The sequence below is a fragment of the Stenella coeruleoalba genome (genome assembly GCF_951394435.1).
Source record: "Stenella coeruleoalba genome assembly, chromosome: 9".
Classification (NCBI taxonomy): domain Eukaryota; kingdom Metazoa; phylum Chordata; class Mammalia; order Artiodactyla; family Delphinidae; genus Stenella; species Stenella coeruleoalba.
The window spans coordinates 32,817,285-32,831,929 of NC_137155.1; the positions used below are offsets into that span (position 1 = coordinate 32,817,285).

General features: G+C 36.7%; 1 protein-coding gene across 1 annotated transcript in view; it reads left to right on the forward strand.

Annotated features, from left to right (window-relative positions):
* MACC1 (MET transcriptional regulator MACC1) overlaps positions 1-14,645 on the forward strand; it is a 439,721-nt gene that overhangs the window by 133,974 nt on the left and 291,102 nt on the right.

Here is a 14,645-nt window from a genome sequence, read left to right on the forward strand (position 1 = left end):
GCTTGGGTAAGTAAACTATGTGCTCTGCTAACATTCCTGGTACATTGCTCCCTGTGCCCATATCAAAGACATTCACATTCTCTGATCCTGTTTCCTCATGGTATGGTTTTCTGATTATTTCCTTTTTTGAAATTTCATCTCAAAAAATGAAATCAGAAACATGAACTTCCTTGATAATGGTGGGGGAAACGCTAGAATCTTTTTTTTTTTCTTGCAGTTAGGGTCTTTCCTGAGAACACTACATCCTTGATAAGGGAAGCTTTTACATAACCTAAGGAACTTCGAGTCTAATGCATTTCCCATCAATGGCAAATTACTTCTTGCAGCCAGGAGTTCATATATGATAGTTAACGTAGTCCTCAGAGACCGCTGTAACTTGGATACCTACCTAGATAATATGTGCGTGTCCTAGCAGAAAAGAGATGGAGTGATTCTAGAGGTTCATTAGACTATTGCTATTTGTTTATTACTCTATATTATGGATACAAATTAAGATCTGTTTATAAAAATAATAGTATAGTTAAACATTTCTTTTACCTGTCAGGCAGAAGAAGAATTTCTCCTTCAAAATAGAACTGATCTAATAATGTAAGTTAGCAAAAGAGTGCTAAATCATAAGAAAAATCTTCTTTTAAAGTCAGTTTATTCTGATAATCATCCTAAGGAATGTAGCTTCTTTTAGAAGTAAAGGATTTTTTTTTTTAAATAAACAAACTTTAGGAGATTAACATAGTTACTTAGCAAAGTTAAGATGGTGTGCAGAAGCATGGCTTGGGGAAATGAATCCTGATGGGAGAATATCACCCCACCACCTAGGAAGATAACAGGGAAAAATAACAGTATAAGATGTGACCTCCTTAACCCAGTTATACTTAAAAAAACCACTATCTCAGTCTTACAATTTGGCTATAAAATCACTAATAGACGATAGAAAGCAAAAAAGAAAGACTTATAAGAATTCAGAATATAAGTAGAATGTGACATGATTTTAATTAAAAAAGGGACTGCAATGGATGCTGATACTAACTAGGCCTAACTTCACAGATTAGGAGCACACTCCTCTGTAAAACTGCCCTAATTTCAGACATAGGCTATAATACCAGCTAGCCACAGATTTCCACCCCCACCCCCTCAACGTTTGATAATTTGCTAGGATGACTCACAGAACTCAGGGAAGTGCTGTACTTATGATTATAGTTTCATTACAGCAAAGGATACAAATCACATCCAGCTAAAGGGAGAGATGCATAGGGCAAGGTCTGGGAGGGTTTCAAACAAAAAGCTTCGGTTGTCTTCTCCCTCTAGAGTCAGGACTTGTTACCTTCCCAGCACATCAGAGTTATGTCAGGATTTTAAGGGTTTGACTTTGCTGAATAAGAATATAACAGGTGGTATTCACTTGGTTCCAATTAAGAAATATGTGCTTCTTGCTTTACGTTTCAGGATTTTTCATTTTCTACTTAATGATTTCCAAAACATTAGACTGTGTTAATCTTATTTCATTTACCAAAAAGACAATAATGAAAGCTATTCCTGAATAATTTTGTAAAGTCTTAGCTCATTGGGTCTAAAAACAAGTTTTGCACGTCAGTCATTTCACATGCAAAGGCTTTACGTTTTCTAAAGGTGATAATTTTTGCAGACAATTTTAGTTTTCAGAACTGTACTTCCATCTGGAGAATCTCCAAAGTAATTTTTCCTCAAAGATATTCAGGAAGGTGGCTTACAGAAAGGCATACTGATAAAAGAAAAACAAAGTAAAATACAGAAATGAGAATTAAATCTGATTCTTTCATTGGAAATATCACTTGGAATTACTAGTTGTGTAAGAGTTTCTTCCATTTTTCTTCCCTCCCTCCTTTCCTTTCATCCTGATTTTCAGTCAAATGGTGCTTAGTGAGAGAGAAGTTTTGTATTTGCAGATAGAGACTTTCTTTCTTCTTGTTATTTACAGTTATTTAAAATGCTACTAATATTCTACCTAAAGGTATCTCTTTGTAAGTTAAATTTCTGCACTTTTTGAAAAAATACTCAATATCTTAGTATCCTTGAGTAAAAGTAATAAAGCTCTATACTTTCAGAAACTTAGCAAAATGCTTTATAATCCAGCTGTGTAATAATGAAATCCAGAATATTCTACTCTTCATATCCCAAGCATGCAGCCCTAGGCAATTCGGAAAATGTGTGGGTATTGAGCCAAGCTCCTTGTCAAAGCATTTCTTGCTCTATTCTTTCTTGTCATCAAGTGGAGTGGAAGCAGTAGCTAGATGGAGACCTGGACAAGGGCCAGGTTGATAAGTGGGAAGGCCACTGGAGATCAGAGCGTTCCCTAATTATCATTGTAGAAGACAGAACAGATTTCTTTGGTATTTCCCCAGCCAAGATTAATAGCTTTGTTCGTATCTTACCTCCACAGGCTTAGAAACAACCCCAGCCTTTTCTTTCTACCAGTACATTTTCTCCTTTCCCTGTTATTATCTTAATTAAATATCCTCCTATAAAGGATCTGATTAGTGAATTCACACTAATAAACTAATAAGACCCGAATACGTTTTTTTTAGTTTAAAAAACCTATTTATTAATAATGCATTTAATATTCATTAATATACAACTGAGAGCATTCCTTTCTTCACATAACTATGCCCCTGTTTTTTTTTTTTAAACATATTTATTGGAGTATAATTGCTTTACAATAGTGTTTTGGTTTCTGCTTTATAACAAAGTGAATCAGTTATACATATACATATGTCCCCATATCTCTTTCCTCTTGCATCTCCCTCCCTCCCTATCCGAATATGTTCTTAATGTCCCAGAAGGATGTTGCTCCTTAGAGACATTGCTTTGATTCAAAGGAACAAACATTTAATGATAGAATTTTATGAAGACAGAAGAGATGATCATTTTTACAGATGATTCGGTTATAACCTAGCCAGCACAAGAAAATAATAAAAAATGCTTAGAATTTAAAAAATCGATTAGATAAAATAAGAGGAATTTTTAAGAATCGGTGACTTTCTTATGTGCAGTTTTATATCTAGCTAAAAGATATAATGAAGAGAGGATGTGAGATATTCTTTACTGAATAGCAAAAATGAAAGCCGTACAACGTATCCAGGAATAATCCTCTAAAACATTTGTGTGTCCTGTGAATAAACATTTGTGTGTCCTGTGAATAAAGCTACAACAATATATTGAGAGGTATAAAAGAAGAGTTGAATTTGCAGATTTGTACAGGAAGACTGATTTTGTTTCTAAAGGTTAATTCTTACTAAATTAATTTTTGAAATCCTAATATATTTACTGACAGGATTTCTTTCTTTGGTGGGTGTGGGACTTCATGCAAAAATTCTGATTTTCACTTGGAAGAATGAAATTAGCTAAAAACATTCTGAAGAAAAATATAAAAAGGAGGGATTTGCCCTAAAATGCCTAACTATTGTGATTAAAATATCAAAGTAGTGCAAGACGGGGAGGGGGAAGGGTGAGCTGGGACAAAGTGAGAGAGTGGCATGAACATATATACACTACCAAATGTAAAACTGATAGCTAGTGGGAAGCAACCTCATAGCACAGGGAGATAGCTAGGTGCTTTGTGGCTGCCTGGAGGGGTGGGATAGGGAGGGTGGGAGGGAGGGAGACGCAGGAGGGAGGAGATATGGGGATGTATGTGTATGTGTGGCTGATTCACTTGGTTGTAGAGCAGAAACTAGCACACCATTGTAAAGCAATTATACTCCAATAAAGATGTTAAAAAAAAAAAGCAGTGCAAGAGTTGATTGACAGAGTAATAGATCAGAATAATCACCCTAGAATAGACAGAATGGATAGAGTAGATGAATAGATCATCCTAAAAAGTAGTCACACTTCCATCACAAGCAATCACAAGGGACTTATTCCTAAAGATTTCCCATAATTCAGCAACTCATTCAGGATGAATGCTGACTAATGGCGTTTCTGTTTACCATTGGAGCAGAAAGCAGCCTTAAATCCCTATCCCAGTCCCCTGAGCTCACTATTGTAGTGCACCCCCCATTCTCTCCGCCGTCATCTGGCTGCTGAAGCAAGGTCTGCCTCCAGAGGCAGCTGGAAGTGTTGAAGAAGTAACACCACTGCCAGTAACTTTTAACCACAGACTGATGAGAGTTGCTGCATAAAATCTCCAGCTCCCTCATTCCTAGGGTAGACACCTCCAAGGAATGAGGTCTGCACTGACAGGTTTAAACTTTGCCCACAGCGATAAAGAGGTTTTTTTTTTTTTTTTTTTTTTTGTGCGGTACGCGGGCCTCTCACTGTTGTGGCCTCTCCCGTTGCGGAGCACAGGCTCCGGACACGCAGGCTCAGCGGCCATGGCTCACGGGCCCAGCCGCTCCGCGGCATGTGGGATCTTCCCGGACCGGGGCATGAACCCATGGCCCCTGCATCGGCAGGTGGACTCTCAACCACTGCGCCACCAGGGAAGCCCCGATAAAGAGTTTGATAAGGCACTCTTCCTTGGTCATTTTCCATTTATCTTTCAATTCCCCATTCCCCTACCAGTGTTTCCTCAGATCACCTCTCAAATAAACCATCTCCATTCGAATTTTTGGGGGTGAGGGATGTGGCTTCTGGGGGAGCCCAAACTAACTCACCAGTTACTGGTTACAGGGCTTCACAGACCAGGAACATCATTTACTGGAATACACAACACTGTGCTTCAGGCAGCATGCAGCACGGGAACATAGATGGTATATCATTTTTTCCTACTTCTCTTTTTGGAATTACCATATTCTTGAGAGATTTTAAATTTAGAGTGCAGGTATTAAATTTTGTGCACAAATAATGCTTTGTTAACATTTTCATAGTAGAGTATGTTTTCATATTCCCATAATTCAAATTTATAAGCAAGAATGCCCCTCAGTTTGTGTAGTTACAGTGAATTCACATATTAGTAAAAGAACAAATTATGTGATGAATGGTGCTGGGACAATTGGTTATTTATTTGGAGGTGAAAATCAAGTTATCCCTAACTTCATATTAAAAACATAAATACCAAATTGATCAATGAATTAAATGTTATTTAAAAGCACTCTAAAGCAACTAGAAAATATCACAGAATATCTTATCTTGGGGAGGGAAATGACTTTCTAATCATTAAAACAATGAAAGAAACTACAAAACATTGTTAGATATTACTACATAAAATGAAACATTTCTGTTTCGTAATTAAGGAAAGCTAATAGGCAAATTATAGAATGTGAAATATTTAAGAAGTTTTGATAGGGACTTCCCTGGCAGTCCAGTGGTTAAGACTCTGCACTTCTACTGTAGGGGACATGGGTTCTGTCTCTGGTCAGGGAACTAAGATTCTGCATGCTGCACGGCGCTGCCAAAAAAAAAAAAATTTTGACTGAGGGCACTAAAGCACAATATTAACAGTATGAACCTTAGAGACAGAAATGGATAAATTCATTGGTTTAAGATTTGTCTATATGTTATAGCTGCGTGACCTTGGGGAAACTAATTAATAATGATGTTTCCATTTTCTTATCTGTTAAAGTGACATAATAACGAATCTACTCATAAGGTTGTTTTGAGTATTAAATGAGATTATCTAGATAAAGTACTTTGCAGAATGCCTGGGACATGGCAAGAGTTCAATAAAGTCTAATTCTAAGTAGTATTATCTTTATAACTGGTTTACATCTTTTATAAATGGTGAATGCTTACAACATTATTCTCTTAAAGATGAATATGTCATAGAGAAATCATAAAAGGACATGAACAATTTACAAAAGAAGCGATTCAAATGATTAAGTACTAGGCATTTATTCTAAGCACTTTACATGCATTAGTTATTTTAATACTTATAACAACCTTATGAGATAGGTACTATTGGTATTTTCATTTTTATGGGTGGGATGAGAAAACTGAGGCACAGAGGGGATAAGGAACTTGCCTGTGATCACACATCTAGTATTATATTAATTTCTCTAGGAGTTTCAATGATTATCAAAACATATAATTTGAAAATTCCTTTACATAATGCAAAGTACCAAAAAAACCACTTTTAACTATTTTTACAATTAATAATAAAATACTTTAAATGTTTTTTGATGGAAATTGGTTAAATTATTTCCTCTCATCCTTACCAGACTTGGGAACAGTGTAAAAATTAAATTTGGTTGAGTGACTTGAGTCATTCTTTTTTATCTACTTTCTCCTACTCAAAAAACTGAAAATATTTGCTGTTTGTGGAAAAAGAAACTGTGTGACTAGGGCAGGAGTGGGAGGAAGACTCTCAATAATGTAGTGAAAAATTTCTCCAGTAATGATCTAAAATAGAAAAATTATTTATGACAAAACTAATAAAATGGAAAACTGGCAACCTAAAGGTTAGAAAGAAATGGGAGATTATGTAAGGAAAATTAATCTACTCATATAAAAAATGTCTCAAGTATAGGAAAGTGCTTTGTTGTTTAGGCATAGATGACAGCAAGAGGGTCTAAGTCTGGAGAGCTCAACAGCATCATTGAGATCCTTCTGGATTCCTTAAATACCTGTCATACTCTACACCAAACAGGACTGCAAGGCTGAGAGTCAACATTGGAGGTGGTGGAGATGCGGTGTCATATAGGGAAATTACAGTTCAATGGAAGCCTGCAAGTATACAACCAGAGAAGCTTTCCCAGAGGTCACAGAACAGAAAGACTCAGAGACTAAACTCAAATCATCAAAATTTATGATTTATTGAATCAACTTAAAATAGAGTGAGAAGTAAGAGAAAATAGGTGGGGTAGGTTAATACATTTAGGAAAGGATAGAGAGTTGGAAGGACCACACTATGTGAATTCTGTGCTATACAGTGTTCCTATGTCTTATCTTTCTCTCTTCCTCATCAGTCATTCCCACTGTCAGGGTAATTACAAGGACCAGAGTTGAGAGTGAGCAAGGAACTCAGCCAATATAAAGTGTCTGAAGTCAATAAATGCTTGTGCTTTAGGAGAGACACAGAGGCAAATATTCCTGGCCACAGCTGTAGCTTGCCCATTAGCTTGCAGAGCAGTTGTAGATTTTATCTGCATGTCTTAGGCAGAGGACACGTGAGCCAGAATGGGTGTCACCAATGGGTGGGGGGCAATTTTAAATCCCATGAGTATTGAGTATCTCATAAATATTTGATATCTCTTTTGCCTCATAAATATTTAGTAGAATATGAAGCTTTGGTGTCTCATGTGCCATATGAATATTTGGTGTCTTTGGTCTTTCCATCTCCACCTATATTTATCACTTATGCTCTTCTTACTCTATCTGTGTCTTGTAATCTCACAGGGTACTAACTTACTATCTATGCTTAACATGAGTTTCTCCTGTGTCTCATAGCTACTTTTATACTTACTATATATATTTAATGTTTCTCATGAGTTTCATTGATTCCATTTGCTTTTCTTGTCTTTCATAGGAGAATTGAATATTCTTAAATAATACAGCAAACACACCTTACAGGAAGGGATCAAAGGTTATCCCTTTGAGAGAAGACTTCTTTGTGTTTGTGGAGGTTATTTCCTCCTAAGTGTGGCATGGCTCTGCAGGAGCTGGCAAAGGGTGAACAAGGTATTCCTCTTCCCTTGGGTAATTCCTATATTACCTCTCAGCTCAAATACTCTGAACTGTCTATACTGGTTTTCATTGATGGCTTATAAATAGGCACTGAAGAAGACTCTACATAGCTGCAGACTTTTGAAGCATTCCTTTCATAAACGGTTCTATGTTGTTTCTTCTTTTACCATCATATCTTTACTAGAACTAATAAATTATTTACTTTAGGTTGACAAGGCTTAGCTAGAAAAACAGCAGAAAATCAATATTATTTCAAAGGATAGAAGAAAGTCTATTCACACAGACTTTCTCATGCAGATGATTCCTAAATTATTCAAGGTAGAATTCAGACTTGCACACAGAATTTGAAATGGGTAACATGTAAAACTAGGATTCATCAAGTATCCTGGTCTACTACTCTTAATGCAGTTGACTTGTAGTTCAAGTCATACATCTGATTTTGACCACTGAGTACTGTAAATTCCAGCTGAACTTTAATTAGCTGAGTTTTAATATAAAGGAGAAAAATCCCCACTATCATTTACAGTATCAGACTTTCTTCTTTGTTTGTCATCTTGGATCATGGAAATCACCAAAGTTTTACTGTTGTGTCTTAAGATTCTGATCTGAGGGGGGTAGTGCTAATCCAACATTTGGCAATTTCTGCAGTTAGTCTGTACTATGTCTGCCATACTAAGACAAATAAATTTCAAAAAGAAATACTTAACAGTTTGCAGTTCCTTACCCAGGTAATTTAATAATCAGCTGGAGACTGTTATTAAGGCCAAAGCTGCAAATGTCCAACAGCATAGGTGGCAAAATACTTCCATGAAAACAGGTGCCAGTTTCATCACAGAAATCCTGACAGAGCCAAAAGCTGCACAGTTCAGAGCTCCCATATGGTTTTAATTCTAAAAGCTGGCTTTAAACAAGGTGCTTTTCATTTTTATTAAAACCAGTCTGCTATGTTTTAAATGGGTTTTCTAGTCAAAGATTATGACAAAATATTCAAAATTATTTTTACAAATTAAGGATTATATTTCACAATTGTTTGATAATGAAACTGGTTGTGTAAACCTATGCAAAATAGTGCTAAATTGATGTTAATAATGTTTTTATGTGATCATATATTTTAGTATTTGTATATTGAATAGCACTTTTCCATGGGTAGAAGGAAGCTGAGTGTGTGTTTCTGGGGTGGGGGAACTACAAAGGAATAGAGATTTCAACACAAGAAATAATAAGTAAACATAAGTATACATAAATTGCATTATGTGTAATTTAAATTCAGATATGTCAAACAGATCTGATCTTTGTATCCCCTACAAAGGTTAGCACAATGTTTCATACAAGGTACTGCTGAGCATTTATTGTATAAATATATGCAACATTTTATCTTTATTTTATCCATATTTTTACAAAGTATTTTCAGAGAAACAGGAGGTTCTCTTTATCTTTGCAGTTCCACCAAAAAAAAAAAATGAGCACAGTCTTTCAGAATTGCTCCAAGAACAGTAAGGGTGGGAGGAGGATTATCTATGGGCATAACATGACTGGAATCTCCCCAGAACTAGAACTAGAAATTCCCTCTGTTATTGTGCTAGGAGAAAAACACCAGTTGTGATACTCAAACATTATGCTACCCTACTATCCTCCACTGACTCTTATCTCCATTTGCTGGCCTCCAGCAATTTCTCCCTTTTCTTGATATTGCTCCTTGATAATAAAAATTTGGAAGAGTGCTCATCTTCAAATGATTGGCCCATGGAGAGAGAACTTAGATAACTGGAGAAAGGCTCATGGAAGAGGTGGAATTGAACTGGACCTTGAAAGTAGACAGGGGTCCAGATAGGTGAAGGGAAAAGAGGATTGTGGGTCAAAGGATGAGTGTCAGTCAGTCAGGATAGTGAGGTCCCACAGCTTAGGGTTTGTGATTGCACCTTGTGCAAAATTTGGCTGAATATATAGAGAGTAAGTTTATATTGTGGGGGGTCTTTACAAACAGCTAGGTTAGTTGAACATTCAAAAAAATCAATTAATGTAAATCACCATATCAATGAGGAAAAAAATATGATCATGTCAATAGATGTAGTAAAGACATTTGAAAAAGTCAACAACCATCATGAAGGAACTCTTAACAAATGTGGAACAGAAGGGAATTTCCTCAAGTTGATAAAGAGCATAACTATAAAAGCCAACAGCTCATAACTAACTTAATGGTGAAAGACCAAATGCCTTCACCCAAGAGTTGGAGACAGTGCAAAGTGTATGCTTTAATTACTTCTGTTCAACATTGCATTCACTAAGATGTGAGTTTAGAAAGGTCATAAGATAAAAGGTTAATACACAAAAATCAATTGCATTTTTCTATACTGATAATGGAAAATTAAAATTGAAATTAATAAAACGTATAATTAAAATTGAATTAAAATATAAAATACATAGGGATAAATCTAAAAAAAATTTGTGTAAGATTTGTATGTTGAAAGCTATAAATCATTGAGAAAAATCAAAGAACATCTAATTAATTGAAGCTGTATCTTGTTCATGGACCAGAGGAATCAAGATTGTTAAGATTTCAGTTCTCGGATTAGTTCAAGATGGTGGAGTAGAAGGACGTGCGCTCACTCCCTCTTGCGAGAGCACCGGAATCACAACTAACTGCTGAACAATCATCAACGGGAAGACACTGGAACTCACCAAAAGACATACCCCACATCCAAAGACAAAGGAGAAGCCACAATGAGATGGTAGGAGGGGGGCAGTCACAATAAAATCAAACCGCATGACTGCTGGGTGGGTGACTCACAAACTGGAGAACACTTATACCACAGAAGTCCACTCACTGGGATGAAGGTTCTGAGCCCCACAGCAGGCTTCCCAACCTGGGGGTCTGGCAACGGATGGAGGAATTCCTAGAGAATCAGACTTTGAAGGCTAGTGGGATTTGATTGCAGTACTTTGACAGGACGGGGGAAACAGAGTCTCCACTCTTGGAGGGCACACACAAAGTAGTGTGCATATCGGGACCCAGGGGAAGGAGCAGTGACCCCATAGGAGACTGAACCAGACCTGCCTGCTAGTGTTGGAGGGTCTTCTGCAGAGGGGGAGGGTGGCTGTGTCCCACCGTGAGGACAAGGAAACTGGCAACAGAAGTTCTGGGAAGTACTCCTTGGCATGAGCCCTCTCAGAGTCCGCCATTAGCCTCACCAAAGAGGCCAGGTAGCTCCAGTGTTGGGTTGCCTCAGGCTAAAAACCAACAGGGAGGGAACCCAGCCCCACCCATCAGCAGACAAGCTGATTAAAGTTTTACTGAGCTCTGCCCACCAGAGCAACAGCCAGCTCTATCCACCACCAGTCCCTCCCATCAGGAAACTTGCATAAACCTGTTAGATAGCGTCATCCACCAGAGGGCAGACAGCAGAAGCAAGGAGAACTACAATCCTGCCTGTGGAACATAAACCACATTCACAGAAAGAGAAGATGAAAAGGCAGAGGGCTATGTACCAGATGAAGGAACAAGATAAAACTCCAGAAAAACAACTAAATGAAGTGGAGATAGGCAACCTTCCAGAAAAAGAATTCAGAATAATGATAGTGAAGATGATTCAGATCCTCAGAAAAAGAATGGAGGCAAAGATTGAGAAGATGCAAGAAATGTTTAACACGGACCTAGAAGAATTAAAGAACAAACAAACAGAGATGAACAATACAGTAACTGAAATGAAAAATACACTAGAAAGAATCAATAGCAGAATAACTGAGGCAGAAGAATGGATAAGTGACCTGGAAGACAGAATGGTGGAATTCACTGCTGCAGAACACAATAAAGAAAAAAGAATGAAAAGAAATGAAGACAGCCTAAGAGACCTCTGGGACAACATTAAACACAACAATATTCGCATTATAGGGGTCCCAGAAGGAGAAGAGAGAGAGAAAGGACCTGAGAAAATATTTGAAGAGATTATACTCAAAAACTTCCTTAACATGGGAAAGGAAATAGCCACCCAAGTCCAGGAAATGCAGAGAGTCCCAGGCAGGATAAACTCAAGGAGAAACATGCTGAGACACATAGTAATCAAATTGACAAAAATTAAGGAGAAAGAAAAATTATTGAAAGCAACAAGGGAAAAACAACAAATAACATACAAGGGAACTCCCATAAGGTTAACAGCTGAATTCTCAGCAGAAACTCTACAAGGTAGAAGGGAGTGGCATGATATATTTAAAGTGATGAAAGGGAAGAACCTACAACCAAGATTACTCTACCCGGCAAGGATCCCATTCAGATTCAACAGAGAAATCAAAAGCTTTACAGACAAGCAAAAGCTAAGAGAATTCAGCACCACCAGACCAGCTCTACAACAAATGCTAAAGGAACTTCTCTAAGTGGGAAACACAAGACAAGAAAAGGACCTACAAAAACAAACCCAAAAATATTAACAAAATGGTCATAGGAACATACATATCCATAATTACCTTAAACGTGAATGGATTAAATGCTCCATCCAAAAGACACAGGCTTGCTGAATGGATACAAAAACAAGACCCATATATATGCTGTCTACAAGAGACCCACTTCAGACCTAGGGACACATACAGACTGATAGTGAGGGAATGGAAAAAGATATTCCATGCAAATGGAAACCAAAAGAAAGCTGGAGTAGCAATTCTCATATCAGATAAAATAGACTTTAAAATAAAGAATGTTACAAGAGACAAGGAAGGACACTACATAATGATCAAGGGATCAATCCAAGAAGAAGATATAACAATTATAAATACATATGCACCCAACATAGGGTCACCTCAATACATAAGGCAACTGCTAACAGCTATAAAAGAGGAAATTGACAGTAACACAATAATAGTGGGGGACTTTAACACCTCACTCACACCAATGGACAGATCATCCAAACAGAAAATTAATAAGGAAACACAAGCTTTAAATGACACAATAGACCAGATAGATTTAATTGACATTTGTAGGAAATTCCACCCCAAAACAGCAGACTACACTTTCTTCTCAAGTGTACATGGAACATTCTCCAGGACAGATCAATTTTGGGTCACAAATCAAGCCTCAGTAACTTTAAGAAAATTGAAATTGTATCAAGCATTTTTTCTGACCACAATGCTACGAGATTAGAAATCAGTTATACGGAAAAAAATGAAAAAAACACAAACACATGGAGGCTAAACAATACATTACTAAATAACCAAAAGATCACTGAAGAAATCAAAGAGGAAATCAAAAAATACCTAGAGGCAAATGACAATGAAAACACGACAATCCAAAACCTATAGGATGCAGCAAAAGCAGTTCTTAGAGGGAAGTTTATAGCAATACAAGCCTACTTCAAGAAAAAAGAAACATCTCAAATAAACAATCTAACCTATACCTAAAGGAACTAGAGAAAGAACAACAAACAAAACCCAAAGTTAGTAGAAGGAAAGGAATCATAAAGATCAGAGCAGAAATAAAAGAAATAGAAACAAAGAAAACAATAGCAAAGATCAATAAAAATAAAAGCTGGTTCTTTGAAAAGATAAACAAAATTGATAAGCCTTTAGCCAGACCCATCAAAAAAAAGAGGGAGAGGACTCAAATCAATAAAATTAGAAATGCAAAAGGAGAAGTTACAACGGACATCGCAGAAATACAAAGCATCCTAAAAGACTACTACGAGCAGCTCTATACCAATAAAATGGACAACCTGGAAGAAATGGAGAAATTCTTAAAAAGGTATAACCTTCCAAGACTGAACCAGGAAGAAATAGAAAATATGAACAGACCAATCACAAGTAATGAAATTGAAATTGTGATTAAAAATCTTCCAACAAACAAAAGTCCAGGACCAGATGGCTTCACAGGTAAATTCTATCAAACATTTAGAGAAGAGATAACACCTGTCCTTCTCAAACTCTTCCAAAAAATTACAGAGGAAGGAATACTCCCAAACTCATTCTATGAGGCCACCATAACCCTGTTACCAAAACCAGAGAAAGATACTACAAAAAAAGAAAATTTCAGACAATATCATTGATGAATATACATGCAAAAGTCCTCAACAAAATACTAGCAAACAGAATCCGGCAACACATTAAAAGGGTCATACACCATGATCAAATGGGATTTATCCCAGGGATGCAAGGATTCTTCAATATATGCAAATCAATCAGTGTGATACACCATATTAACAAATTGACTAAGAAAAAACACATGATCATTTCAATAGATGCAGAAAAAGCTTTCAACAAAATTCAACACCCATTTATGATAAAAACTCTCCAGAAGGTGGGCATAGAGGGAACCTACCTCAATATAATAAAGGCCATAGACGACAAACCCACAGCAAACATCATTCACAATGGTGAAAAACTGAAAGCATTTCCTCTAAGATCAGGGACAAGACAAGAATGTCCAATCTCACCAGTATTATTCAACATAGTTTTGGAAGTCCTAGCCACAACAATCAGAGAAGCAAAAGAAATAAAAGGAATACAAATTGGAGAAGAAGAAGTAAAACTGTCACTATTTTCAGATGACATGATACTATACATAGAGAATTGTAAGGATGCTACCAGAAAACTACTAGAGCCAACCAATGAATTTGGTAAAGTTGCAGGATACAAAATTAATGCACAGAAATCACTTGCATTCCTATACACTAATGATGAAAAATCTGAAAGAGAAATTAAGGAAACACTCCCATTTACCATTGCAACAAAAAGAATAAAATACCTAGGAATAAACCTACCTAGGCAGACAAAAGACCTGTATGCAGAAAACTATAAGACACTGATGTAAGGAATTAAAATGATACAAACAAATGGAGAGATATACCATGTTATTGGATTGGAAGAATCAATATTGTGAAAATGACTATACTACCCAAAGCAATCTACAGATTCATTGCAATCCCTATCAAATTACCAATGGCATTTTTCACAGAACTAGAACAAAAAAATCTTAAAATTTGTATGGAGACAGAAAAGACCCCGAATAGCCAAAGTAGTCTTGACGGAAATAAACAGAGCTGGCAGAATCCGACTCCCTGACTTCAGGC